The sequence below is a fragment of the Sinohyriopsis cumingii genome, chromosome 12, assembly GCF_028554795.1.
Source record: "Sinohyriopsis cumingii isolate HCF-2022 chromosome 12, ASM2855479v2, whole genome shotgun sequence".
In the NCBI taxonomy this organism is placed as follows: Eukaryota; Metazoa; Mollusca; class Bivalvia; order Unionida; family Unionidae; genus Sinohyriopsis; species Sinohyriopsis cumingii.
This window is the reverse complement of record NC_142972.1, coordinates 91,636,738-91,647,981: the sequence shown is the minus strand read 5'-3', so window position 1 is coordinate 91,647,981 and position 11,244 is coordinate 91,636,738. Positions and strand designations below refer to the sequence as shown.

The window sequence follows — 11,244 nt, the reverse complement described above, 5'->3', positions numbered from 1 at the left end:
GAGTTCCTTCTTATTGATTCCATTGTGCAAATTACCGATTTCCAACCGTAAATGCTGCCACTGCAGTAAAACTACCGATGTACACCACTAGATTTTAGTAGGGACTTTTTTTTACCATGAACAGTCATTCGGTTTGGACCTGAATTCACTACTAATGAACCATGACATCATGGAAATTCACTAACACTTTACTCCGTGACCTTTCCCCCTAGTAACTGGAAAATCATTTCGGGCAAAAGAATATTTATAGTGCACATGATTCGTATAATCAGACAAGGAATCACAAAATCTAAGAATTTGAAATGGGGCGCTATAAACAAATGCGCATACCCCAAATTTATTACAGTACATTTGACAATTCTGGATTGATGATGATTGTATTTCTTGGACTATTCGTTAATATTGATCGCAGGAATGAATGAGAAGGCGATGTATGTAGGGAGGCAGCTTACTGTATGACTATTTCAAATATCAAAAAAGAATTGTCTCCTAATGGTGTACTATAAGACTGCTATTTGCAGTACAGAATAGTGTATGCACAAATAACACGTTTTCCCTGACAAGTTTAAATAATTCCGTAAAATAAATATTTTCAAATGTTCTCCCGACAAACTCAAATAAATTCGTGAAATCGTATGTTTACAATTTCAAAATAAATATGGTCATTAGATGTATGCACATTTAAAGAATAGACTTTATGTTATATATAAGAAGGAAATTATTTTCATCGAATTACCACAAACAATTTATAGAATGAAAAAATGTGTAACATAAGGACGGAGATATACTCATTAAGCTGTGTCATATAAAGAGGGAAATATTTACGTCCAATTACCACAAACATGATAGTGAGCCAACATTTATTGTTATAGGTCAGGGGTTCTGACACGTATTTTTTAAATCTCTGTCAATACATGAAAAGTGTATCTCCCTCTTAGCTATAGCAAAATAACGCAATTTTATTTCAGTTATTTTAATAAAATATCTCGAAATAAAAGAAAATAAAATAGCACAACTTCCCCACCCCGAAAATGAAATGGTCAATGCCTTAATGTACACGAATTGATGTGTTGATTTTAATTGTTGTATATGTTGTAATCTTCAACAATAAATTAATTGGAAAAATTAGGCTTACACTATAGTATTCGTGGAATTCACCACTTTTTATGTAAAGTCGTTGTTATATTACTAGTTGCGTTGTATTGATTCAGATAGAAAGTGAAAGAAATATGCGTATCATTCTGGCCTCTATATATGGTGTCACTCCGGCGATGAGTATGTTGTTACGTAGATGGTAAACGGAGAGGTACTGGGTTCGAACAGCAGGATGAGGTCAGAGTGTAACGGCTTAATGATTTATTGTCAAGTTGAAATAATTACACAAGACCTAGAATTACACATTCCAATTGCAAAGAAATCATAAATTATTGAACTCTATCCAATTAAATACAGTAAAGACAGACAGACAAAATATAATATGTATGTATGTATGTATATATATTGTGGAATGTAACTATACAAATTTTTTTAGAGATTATCATACAGTACATTATGTCAAGTTAAGCGTGACACGTTGGGTTAAGATGGCAATGATATCACAAGGTCAATAGCGGTAAATGACATGAGTTGAGTCAAAGCAAGGACAATTTTGGGAAGCCTTGGATCATTTAAAACAGGTGTCATACAATGATATTTCAAGAATAGTTATTAACAAAGGCAGTCCAGAGTGTATATTCTGCCTTCTGTAGGAATGATCAGATTGATGCGGTTAGAGGGAGTAATTCTGATTGACTACGAAAACATGGGGAGATGTTCCCAGAATTCTGGCTTTAAGAAATCTCCCTCACGATTTTATTCCGTCCAAGGTTTCATGCAAAGGGGAAGGTTTGACGAAGCGGAATAAAAGGTATTTCTCGTTAAATCGTTCAAGGGACAGCTTGTCTAAAAAACTGTTAGACTCGGATCCATATAAGAAATATAGAGAATTCTCGGGTGATAAACAAGCGTTGATGACACGAAGGGTTAGGATAGACAGAGAGATTCGTTGTGTAATTATTCACTTTTTTAGGTCACACCTGTTTCCGTAAAACACAACTTTTGTAACTTTTGTAACATACGCATGTAATTCTCACAACTGGTTATTCAATTCGATAAAGTTCACAACACTTGACTCTCGACCTTTCAACCTCTTTTTCGTTTCTCTTCAATATAATAGATGTTACGTTCGGTGTAAAATGTCATTTACTTAGCGTGACATACAGCCAGGAGCGCTATAGTTTTACAACACTTTGTTAACACTAGTATCTACTGCCAAATTTTATGGAGAATACAAATTTAAGTTCTCAATATTTAATTGAATTTTCTAAAACTCCCTTAAATATTCAATCGTATCATAGATGATACCTCTCAAGAGACATTTTTATGATATCAGAGAGTATGCTGATAAAAGGACAGTGTTGTTAAACTATAGGCAGAGGAAAGTTGAGTGGCATGTCACCACCCAGGTAAGATACTTGTCAGAAAAGGCAAGTAAAGAAAAACACACGCAACAAACTAGTAAATATTTAGTAGACTTGAGAAATTAAATAAAATTCAAACATAATGCAGATGCTCTTCTAAAAATATTTGGATGAGGCTTAGTCTTACCAAGGAATTCAAGTACTTAACACATTTGCATACGCTAGTAAATAACCACAAATTAACATTTTCTAAAATCCATGATCTTCCAAAATTTGCATTTCGCCGCATTGTATTTTGCAACATTCCATTTGGCCACCACTTTGGTATAGGTGAGACGTGTTAAACATGTGATTAAATCATTGCAAATACAATTATATATTTAATATTATTTTGTGACGAATACAAAAATTTAATAATTTATTTAATTTTTTTCCCCTGACAAATTATAAAAATGGTGTGATTAGCAGTACATTAATAGCATGATTACGCAGAAATTCCATACATTACATAAACATGAAAACTGCTAAAGTGCAAGAACAATCAAATGTGTTTCATCTTTACGCTAAAAGTCATCTTGACGGAGTAAACAGCTGGTATCGGAATTTATTAAATGCGTCTCTGACACAGAAAGTATCTACTAGAAGAGCAGTCTAGATTTGCAAACGATTCGCTCACAATGATTCCACAGGTTTCACTGGCATCATATAAAGGCCTGCCTAGGTACCATGTCACGTCTGAGGCTGTTTGGCCATTCCACCACGTCCACACTGTGTTTGCCATTGTACTTCGAAGTCCTATCCATGGCCAATATCCTGCTTAAGTATATATATATATATATATATATATATATATATATATATATATATATATATATATATATATATATATATATATATATATATATATTTTAGTGTGTGTGTGAGTGGGTGTGCAGTGAAGATTTGTTTAGAGCTAGTAATAATTTTGAGAATCTACATATATATTAAATCTTATAATTTAAGGAATTAAAAAATGATCTATTAAAGAAGATTTGGAAAGACTGATAAGGCACGCAGTGACAGTCATGCTATCTAACAGCAGTACTTAGTATGCATACTTTATATGCACATAAAGTAGTACAACATCAATTCCATCAATTCCGTTGAACAGTTTGCAGTATGCTAATTGTTAATGGTGGAAGTATGTGTTGATGTAATTGCAAATAACAGATATGGTAGTAAAATGATTATGTGTTCTTTTAATTCAGGGCAATGATATTATATCCATAATACCATAATACTATGTGTTGATGTAATTACAAAGAACAGATATGATATATGACAGCAAAAACATTACGTGTTTATGTAATTAAAGGCACTGATAATATAGCAATAACATTATATGTTGATGTAATTGCAAAGAAATTATCTGTCAGGATGATTATTAAATAAGTAGAAAATCTGATAAATGTACACCTAGCATATTTCTCTTAAAAATGTAACCGATGATAAAAAGTATGAGGAACATTAATACCAAGAAAGTTATTCAAATCATTTGAGAATACTGAATTAAATCCAAGGAAGCTACTCGATTCATTTTTGAATACTGAATTAAATCCAAGAAAGTTATTCGAATCATTTTATAACACTGAATTAAATCCAAAATTTGTAATAATAACATTGAATGTACTTGAGTTCATAATAGTAATATGAATGTTACGAGCTCATAATAGTAAAATTGAATGATTACGAGATCTCTATAGTAATACTGAATGTCCACGAGTTCATAATAGTACTATTAAATATTCATGAATTCGTAATAGCAATATTAAATGTACATGAGTTCATAAGAGTAATAATGAATAGTTAGGAGTTAATAATAGTAATATTGAATGTTCATGAGTTCATAATAGTAACATTAAATTCATACGAATTTATAATATTATTACTGAATGTTTACGAGTTTAAAATAGTAAATTGAATTTTTACGAGTTCATAATAGTAATGTTAAATGTTATGGGTTCATAATAGTAATACTGAATGTGAACTTCTTGTGTTCATATTAGTAATACTGGATGTACGCGAGATCATAATAGCAATATTAAATGCTTATGAGTTCATAATAGTAATATTGAATGAACTCGAATTCATAATAGCAATATTGAATATACGTGAATTCATAATAATAATATTGAATGGTCATGAGTTCATAATATCAATATTGAATTGTCTTGATTTCATAATAGTAATATTGAATGTTTATGTGTTCATAATAGTAATGTTAAATGAATAAGAGTTCATAATATTAATATTGAATGTGCATGAGTTCATAATAGTACTATTGAATGATCATGAGTTCATAATAGTACTATTGAATGGTCATGAGTTCATAATAGCAACATTGTATATTTATAAGTTCATAATAGTAATATTGAATGAACACGAGTTCTTAATAGTAATATTGACAGTACATGAGTTCATAATAGTAATATTGAATGGACACAAGTTCATGATAGCAATATTGAATGTTTATGGGTTCATAATAGCAATATTGAATAAACATCAGTTCAAAATAGTAATTTTGATTTTGTTGTTGTTGTTTTAGGGTTTAATGCCATTTTTCAGCACAAGACAGGTTATACATGGCGGCCAGTATTAATGGTGGAGGAAGAACCCGGGAAACCACCTGAAAGAACCTCCGACCCACGAGAAGCTACCGGCAAGCTTTCTCACATATCCACATTGGCCGAGCCCGAGACTCGAACAAAAGCAGACAGCGGTGAGATGGCAGTGATCCGTGACGGAGAGCTCTTTAGACCACTCGACCACTCGGGGTCCCAATATTAATATTGAATGGACACGAGTTCATAATAGCAATATTGAATCATTATGGGTTCATACTAGCAATATTGAATGTACATGAGTTCATAACATCACATTGCAGATTTATGTTTGTAATTGCATCAATACGTTTTATCTCATCCATTAGTTGATGCATGACTTTTTCGTGATGTTAATAATTTGTCATAATAACTCTGTAGTTTGAATTAGACTGATAAATAAAATGGGGCTAATCAGGTAGTTCATTCTGAAATCATGCCCGTGTTCACCCTGTTGCAGCATGGTCCATTAAGTTAATGTTCTTGTTGTTGTAGGGTTTAACGACATTTTTCAGCACAAGATAGGCCATATATGGCGGGCAGTAACAATATTGAAGGAAGAAACAGGGAAAACCTAGGAAAAAGCTACAGACCCACATGAAGCTACCGGCAAGATTTCAAAACCTGAATTTGAACCCACGCCGACAGATTTAGGTTGGCAATGATTCGTAATGGTGAGCGATTTAGACCACTCGGCCACTCGGGTTACCTGATCAGTCAAAAAATGGGACTAATGCCATAGTATTTTCTATAAATCATACCATTGTTTACCACGCTGCATCATTGTTCAGTAAGTAATGGGCCTAATACCATAATATGTTTTATAAATCATACCATTTTTCACCACGCTGCAGCATGTTCCATTAAGTAATAGGACTCATACCATAGTACTTTCTATAATTCATACCCTTGTTCATCTCATTGCAATATGGTCCGTACAGAAAAGGGTCGATGATGCATTTTCATATTCTGAACATCATACTATTTTCATCACGTTGCAATATCGTCCCTGAAGTACTGCGACGATAATATCATGTCATATTCTGAAAATCATACCATTGTTACGTAACGCTAAAGTATGGTATATGATGTATTGGAAGTTTAATATTCGCCGTATTTTACCAGATTTGTCTGAAAAAAACAACAGTGGTTTGTCGTTTTCATCTGCATTTGTTTCTCATAGAAAACAAGTAAACATTAATCAACACTTTTCATAGCAGATTCCATACAGTGGTACTTTAGGAGCTTGAACAGTTTATTTTCGTGTATCTGCCTATGCTATGTTGATAATAAAATGAGAGCGTTTCTATAGCATCAGCTCTAAAACCATCGAAATCACGGCATACATAGCTGAATATATATAGTACAATTTCTGCATTGATTTTAGATCTGACCGCACAATAACGCCAGCAAGAAAATTTAATTTGTTACCAATGAAGCATAGTGATGCCTCTTTCACAAACTACCGCTTGATTAGAAGTAGATTAAAATGGTCAATGTAAAAGTAAGAGTTAATTGGTTTAAGAAATATAAAATGGTTCTTATATTTCTTCTTCTTCTTCTTGTTATTATTATTATTATTATTATTATTATCAACTTATTTAGAAGTTTTAGACAATAGTATAGCAGTTTTTTAAAGCACACAAAATGATGTTACAGGCAAGCATGTTATCGGTGGAAATATTATAATATTCACTTTTCCTTGACTTCGGTAGCTGTAATTTAAAAACATTATGAAAGATAATGTAAACTTTATTGAAAATATGATTGAATTAGATGACATCGTTTTTACTGATATATCACTTACATGCAAAATAAATGTATGTTGATACCTTGTGTGAGATAGCTAAAGTACTGTAATTCAGCGTCATTCCTGATGATAAGCAGCTTAGCTCCTTCTGTTTCACATAGAGTCATTGCATCCGAATGGTTCAAAGATGTGTTGTGATACTTATAACACACTCCAAGAGTCTGGTTGTAGATATACCCTCCATCGCAATGCTGTGGCCCTGCAAATCAAAAAATAAGCAAATTAAGCAAATTTCACATTTTTATATAAGGTCTTCCTAGATTTGATTTACATTAAGCGAACTGAATCTTTTATGGGCTTTGTTAATTGGGGCTGACAAAAGCTGATCACAATTATTCACACAGTCATACGTGTCCCTAAATGCATGTGCACACACACACACACACACAAACTATTTTACATGCGTAATTGACAAATGTGAAAATGTAGGCAAATGTGGATTCAAATAGAAAAAGAATGCTTTGATGATTTTAAACCAAGTAACCTACAAGAACGTATTTTGTGGTAACGGTATACATTTTCACTGAGGTCTATCTAGAGTATTCACAGTATCAACGATACATAGTTGCAATAACTTGCTGAGACTGAACACACACGTAATGTAAAATCCTATAATAATGTTATAAAATCAGATTACTTTTTATATATAAAAATGTCAGAACCCTCTCTTAGTTTATCTCACTGTAATGCATTGTCAGGCGGTATACTAACCAACCAGCAGACAAAACATAGGGACGGACAATGAAATATGACCATTTAAAGCAGTTATGAAAAAACGCACACCGTTCTAGTTCCATTATCCAAAATGTTGTGCAACAGACCATCTCAGCTCCTTTAATCTCTTTCTAAAATTAAAATGGCATCTTTAATCTTGTATCCAAATCAATAGTGTGTTATAAATTTGTTTTCATGTACATATTTGATGAAGAGTATCCAACAATTTCTTCGCAGCCATGATTCATTAAATCTCAAATTCAATTTCTGCCTGAGAAGAAATGGGTACACACTAAAGCTCTTTTATTATTCATTGCTACATAAATGCATTGTGATCCTTTACATATCGTTGTCGCAAATTAACACCAATAATAGTTTTTATGAAATATAAAAGGGGATACGTAACCGGTTAATGCTATACTGCAATCGCTTTATGCTCATGGCGATAAAAGGGTGGCTTCGTGCGATTGTTTATCTGATCTTCATATATTCTACTTTCTAATTCGTCAACATTTTACATACGTGTGTAATAGTTTCATCCTTGATGCACAGCTTGATTGACAGGGAGACCACGCTTGTATGACTGAGACCCCAAACACCTTTCCAATAAAGGATGATGGAAGAATGACTTGCAGGAGGGATCCATTCCGCAAAACAAGGCACAATCCATCAACGGACAGCCATTTTTCTCCCACAATATAATTGAAGAGTCTTGGTTGTTTTCGAAGTCGTGATCTTGTTCCCAGGAGTTGCAAATACTTGAATCTATAGAGAAAACGAAAGTGTATTTTATAGTGTCTTCTAAATGAAATCATATTTGCTAGATCCGTGATTCTGGATAACTAGGTCTTTACTTGAAGAGTGTTTGGCCCCAATAATTCATTTGCAACCAGTGGCGATGTTTATTTCCAATGTCACTTAAAGGGTCATTGTCAAGGTTCGTTTTTAGTGTGATAGTTAAATAAATGAGAAATATTAGTAAGTAGCAAGGTATACAACTGACTCTTCAACATGTCTTCACAACCAGTTTCTTCATCTACGTGTTATATTCTTGTTTAATACTTCCAACATTACGTGTTATATACTTGTATAATACTTCCAACATGTTGGAGGTGCAAAATCAACAGGATGATATATACGCGGGACATGGCAGCATGTCTCTTCATCAGCAAAAGATAGTGAAAGAATGGCACACAAATCGGATTCCAGTTACATATATACCAACACAGGAGTACGGCTGTTTTCATTCAGATGTCTCTTGTTTGCTCTCAAGGTCATGATTCAGTATCCGTATATTGCTTGAAATATCTTGGAAGGAATACCTTAAATTAAGGTGTTTATTAGCTAAGCTGAAAAAAGCGTATTGACGACCGCGATCCAAATATAAGCCTCGGCTATCGAATAAAATTATAAAATGAGGTCGTTAACTTTAATGTCCAATGGCGCAGAGATTATGTGTTTAGATTTGTTCAATGTCAATGTTGAAACCTTGCTCGTTACTCGTAATTCCTTTACATTAATATGCATTCATTTTAAAAACGAACTGTCGACACTTACTTTAACGTTGACTATGCAATGCAATAATCAATCTTGATACACTATGTACATATGCATTTCGCGGAAAAAAGTGTAATTACATGATAAGATTTGAAAAGTGTGATATTTATTGTTACATTATTTATGTTCTCTTTTATGAGAATCCTAATGGTTAATATTGCAAGGAAATCCAATATGAATCACTCATAACAATTTAAAGTAGTACATCAACCGTTAATGTATGATAACAATGATATGAGTTACACATATCTGCCTTGAAATCTTATCTAAATTAAGTTTTGGCCACATGCTTTCGTAATAAAGACTCGTGGCATTTGTTTTTTTCTGCTGTATTTTTTAATATTTGTATTAGGCTTGGTGTGTGGCACTGCACTATTTCATTTTGTTTTGCAGTAATCATACATTTTATACGAGTAGCTTTCATTAAAAATAAAGTATATCAAATAAAAGATCGGATTTAGTCATTAAAAATACAATCAATTGATATATGCATGAGAAAGTTATGGCAATAGCCTGAACAAAATCCACGGCTTTATATCAATGTTTAGATATGATAGGTACCAAAGACGTAAGTTGGAGCTTACCTTGTGCAAGTGAGCCTGCTATCATGAAAATCAAACAGACAGATACAACGAAGGTTATTGACATCAACATACGAGAAATCATGTTGAAATCGCAGCTGAAATGAAAGGCAATGTATTTGTATTCCTCCACCATCTATCACAATCTAGTTTCAACGCTTGTAGCAAGCGTTTACCAATAATATGACACCCTTATGGAATAGGAGATAATCTCCAACTGAAAGAGACAGACTAGCAGGCTTGTCGTAGAATTGCGTCGTTCATACACAGTGCCAATAGCCATCCATTGAGATTATTATATTGATTTGTAGGTGAATGTTTCTAGAGGGCACCTGTAAACTGTATTGGTTTACGCAGACACGTCCTTAAAATTACATTATAAAACCACATATTTGTGGACATATGACGCAGATAATGAACCCAATTCATAAACTGAAATTACTGATCGACTGAGAAAATACACTAGTCATCAAGCTGAAATCGCTGGTTGACTGATAACATTCACTAGTCATCAAGCTGGAATCGCTGATTGGCTGAGACAATACACCAGTCATCAAACTGAAATTGACGACTGAGAAAATACATCAGTTTTCAACCTGGAAGTCCTTATTGACTGAAAAATACACAATTGAGACATTGAAAAATTTATAAATCGGGAATTCCTGATTGAGTGAGAGAATACACCAGTCATCAAGCTGGAATTGATGATTGACTTATAAAATGCACCAGTCATCAAGTTGGAAGTCCTAATTGAGACAGGCAATGCACCAGTCATCAAGCTGAAATTTCTGACTGATTCAGACAATACACTAGTCATCAAGCTGGAATGTCTGATTGATTGAGAAAATAGACTAGCCACCAAGTTAGAACTGCTGATTGACTGAGAAAATACACCAGTTTTCAAGCTGTAATTGATGATTGACTGAAGAAAATACACCAGTCATCAAGCCGGAATTTCTGACTGATTCTGACAATACACCAGTCATCAAGTTGGAATTCCTGATTGACTGAGAAAATATAGCAGTCATTAAAATGGAATTCCTGATTGAGTCAAAAACACAGCAGTCATCAAACTGGAATGCACTTTTCATCAAGCTGGCATTGCTGATTGACTCACACAATACACGAGTCATCAAGCTGGAACTGTTGATTGAATGAGAAATTATACCTTATTACAATACCGAACTGCTTATTGGGACAGTTTTATTACATCATAGAAAACCGAGATATATTGAACGGCATCTTCAAGAACTAAACAAAAACAACTATCGTTCTGCATACTAAATTAAAATCAATGTCCTAAATTAATTCTTGAAACTGGTCATTTTATCTTAAGCACCATTATACTCTTTTATGCACAAAAACTCGACATTGTCATGACCTTTCATGTGTCTGGCTCGATTAAAAGATATGTTTATAATCCGCCTAATTAAATATATCGGATATCAATTGTTAGATTGTTAGATCAATTGGAGACAATTATA

The 11,244-nt window shown here is 33.2% G+C and overlaps 1 long non-coding RNA gene across 1 annotated transcript; it reads right to left on the bottom strand.

The window, feature by feature from the left end:
• Window positions 1-2,551: 2,551 nt before the first annotated feature.
• LOC149786975 (uncharacterized) lies at window positions 2,552-9,960 on the bottom strand. Its single transcript, XR_016425242.1, has 4 exons — window positions 9,764-9,960; window positions 8,145-8,387; window positions 6,931-7,107; window positions 2,552-3,275 (listed from the first exon to the last, which is right to left on the bottom strand). It is a non-coding gene; the product is annotated as an uncharacterized LOC149786975 (long non-coding RNA).
• Between the last annotated feature and the right edge of the window lie 1,284 nt (window positions 9,961-11,244).